Below are 3,780 nucleotides of genomic sequence, written 5' to 3'. Positions count from 1 at the left end.
AGACAGAAAATACACCATGATTAATAAAGAATTGCCTTACCCCTTGAAATCGGAGCTTTAGAATTTCTTGAGAGGTAATATAGATCCATTTGCTTGGGAGCCTGGTGATATGACCGGAATAGACATTGCATTCATGTCCATCAACTGGCTATTGATCCCGCCTTCAAACCGGTTGTGTGATGAGCGGATAATTTGTACTCTTTTTGGCATTGTTTTTAGTATATTTTTAGTATGATCTAGTTAGTTTTTAGTATATTTTTATTAGTTTTTAGTTAAAATTCACTTTTCTGGACTTTACTATGAGTTTGTGTATTTTTCTGTGATTTCAGGTATTTTCTGGCTAAAATTGAGGGACCTGAGCAAAAATCTGATCCAGAGACTGAAAAGGACTGCAGATGCTGTTGGATTCTGACCTCCCTGCACTCGAAGTGGATTTTCTGGAGCTACAGACGCCCAATTAGCGCGCTCTCAACGGCGTTGGAAAGTAGACATCCTGGGCTTTCCAGCAATATATGATAGTCCATACTTTGCCCAAGATTTGATGGCCCAAACCGGCGTTCAAAGTCACCCTCAGAAATTCCAGCGTTAAACGCCGGAACTGGCACCTAAATGGGAGTTAAACGCCCAAACTGGCATAAAAGCTGGCGTTTAACTCCAAGGAGAGTCTCTACACGAAAATGCTTCATTGCTCAGCCCAAGCACACACCAAGTGGGCCCGGAAGTGGATTTTTATGTCATTTACTCATCTCTGTACACCCTAGGCTACTAGTTTTCTATATATAGGACCTTTTACTATTGTATTTTCATCTTTGGATTATTTTAGATCCTTTGATCATCTTTGGACATCTAGTTCTTAGATCATTGGGAGGCTGGCCATTCGGCCATGCCTAGACCTTGTTCTTATGTATTTTCAACGGTGGAGTTTCTACACACCATAGATTAAGGTGTGGAGCTCTGCTGTACCTCGAGTATTAATGCAATTACTATTGTTCTTCTATTCAATTCCGCTTGTTCTTTGTCCAAGATATCACTTGTTCTTCAACTTGATGAATGTGATGATCTGTGACACTCATCATCATTCTCACTTATGAACAAGGTGACTGACAACCACTTTTGTTCTACAAGCAACCAAGGCTCTAGTGTTTATCTCTTGGATTCCTGATACACGATGCATGGTTGATCGCCTGACAACCGAGTGCTCGCCTGACAAACGAGCCAGCCATTCCGTGAGATCAGAGTCTTCGTGGTATAGGCGAGAACTGATGGCGGCATTCAAGAGAATCCGGAAGGTCTAACCTTGTCTGTGGTATTCTGAGTAGGATTCAATGATTGAATGACTGTGACGTGCTTCAAACTCCTAGCAGGCGGGGCGTTAGTGACAGACGCAAAAGAATCAATGGATTCTATTCCGGCCTGACCGAGAACCGACAGCTGATTAGCCATATGCTGTGACAGAGCATAGGAACATTTTCACTGAGAGGATGGGAGGTAGCCACTGACAACGGTGAAACCCTACATGAGCTTGCCATGGAAATGAGTAAGAAGGATTGGATGAAGACAGTAGGAAAGCAGAGAGACGGAAGGGAAGGCATCTTCATACGCTTATCTGAAGTTCCTACCAATGAATTACATAAGTATCTCTATCCTTATCTTTATGCTTTACTCGTATATCATTATACCCATTTGAGTCTGCCTGACTGAGATTTACAAGGTGACCATAGCTTGCTTCATACCAACAATCTCCGTGGGATCGACCCTTACTCGCGTAAGGTTTATTACTTGGACGACCCAGTGCACTTGCTGGTTAGTTGTGCAAAGTTGTGTAGTGATCACAATTTCGCGCACCATTGTGCAACGACATCGAAAGATGTTACCCGACCGAGCGGCCGAGGTCAAAAGCCAAGTTCAGGGACTATTGGATGCCGGGTTCATCCGAGAATTGAATTATTCAACTTGGTTATCAAATGTGGCAATGGTGAAAAAGTCTAATGAGAAATGGCGAATGTGTATAGACTACACGGATTTAAACAAAGCATGTCCAAAGGACTATTTTCCTCTACCTAACATAGATAACATGATCGACTCATCCTCGGGATATCAGATACTAAGCTTCCTAGATGCTTATCGTGGTTATAACCAAATTCTGATGCACAGAGCCGACGAGGATAAAAGCTTTCATTACCCCTGAGGGGATTTAATGCTATACTATAATGCCTTTCGGATTAAAAAATGCAGGAGCAATATACCAAAGGCTAATGGTAAAGGTTTTCAAGAACCAGATCGGGAGGAATATGAAAGTATACATTGATGATATAATGATAAAAACCAACGAAGATTCCAACCAGATCAAAGACCTCAAAGAAGTGTTTGATTGTCTCCGACTTCATAGGATGAGGTTGAACCCCGCAAAGTGTGTCTTTGGAGTTTGGAGAGGTAAATTCTTGGGGTTCATGGTTACCCAAAGGGGTATAGAGGATAATCCCAAGAAGTGCCAAGCAATCTTGGATATGTCGAGTCCTCGGAATTTCAAAGAGGTTCCAAGGCCGATAGGTTGGTTGGCTGCTCTATCAAGGTTTTTGGGAGCTTCCATCACTATGCCCAAACCATTTTTTAATTTAATGAGAAAAGATATTGACTTTGCTTGGACGAAAGAATGTGAGGCTGCTTTTCAACATTTTAAAAACTTACTCTCATCTTCTCCCATTTTGGCAAAACCTAAGCACGGCCAGCTTCTATACCTATATTTATCCATGACTGAAGAGACCCTGGCCTCAGCCTTGGTCTTGAAAGACCAGGATAAGCATCAATGTCCAGTGTATTTTGTTAGCAAGTTTCTTCAAGGACCCGAGCTATGATACTCGAAAATTGAAAAATTGCTTTTGCATTACTCATATCAGCACATCGGTTACGCCAATACTTTCAAAGCTACTTAATAATAGTGTGAACCAACTAACCAATTAAGATGTTTCTGCCAAAGCCTGACCTAGCAGGTTGGATGATGAACTGGTCCATTGAGTTATCCCAATTTGATGTGCGTTATGAACCACACTGATTTGATGTACCACTATTTCGTGGTACATTTTGTGCTTAATTTAGGTGAATTTTATCCACTTTACCCACATTTATCCAATGAAATGGCATGGTTTTATAATTTTCTCCTAATTTGTGCTTAAGTGTGAAAACATGCTTTTTAGGCCTTTAATTGATTGGTTTTGATTCACCTTTGATTCCACTAGATGCCTTGATGTGTTTGTTAAGTGGATTTAGGTTAAAAATGCTAGGGATGGATCAAAGGAATGAAGAGGAAAAGCATGCAAGTGAAGAAATCATAGGAAACCAAGGATTTGGGATGCTGAAATCAATGCACAAGCGCAGCTGACGCACACGCGTGGAGTTGAAGTCGCATGGCAACGTGTACGCGTACATGACGCGTACACGTGGATGAAAAATTGCCAAGCGACGTGTACGCGTCGATGCTCGCACGTGACCTCATTAAAGTGAATCTACTGGGAGCGATTTCTGGGCTTCCCAGACCTAAATCCAACTCATTTCTGATGCTATTAAATCCAAGAAATGAAGGGGGATGAATTATCTAGTTAACCAATTAGTTATAGTTTAGTTTGAGAAGTAGTTTAGAGTTAGTTTTTAGAGAGAGAATCTCTCTCTTCTCTCTAGAATTAGGATTAGGATTAGGTTTAATTCTTCTCTAGATCTAGGCTTTAATTCTTCTTCTCATCTACTTCTCCTTCTCAATTTCTTGTTGATACATCTTATTCTTTT

The sequence above is a fragment of the Arachis stenosperma genome, chromosome 1 (assembly GCF_014773155.1).
Source record: "Arachis stenosperma cultivar V10309 chromosome 1, arast.V10309.gnm1.PFL2, whole genome shotgun sequence".
NCBI classification, from domain to species: domain Eukaryota; kingdom Viridiplantae; phylum Streptophyta; class Magnoliopsida; order Fabales; family Fabaceae; genus Arachis; species Arachis stenosperma.
Note: the sequence above shows the minus strand (reverse complement) of the source record.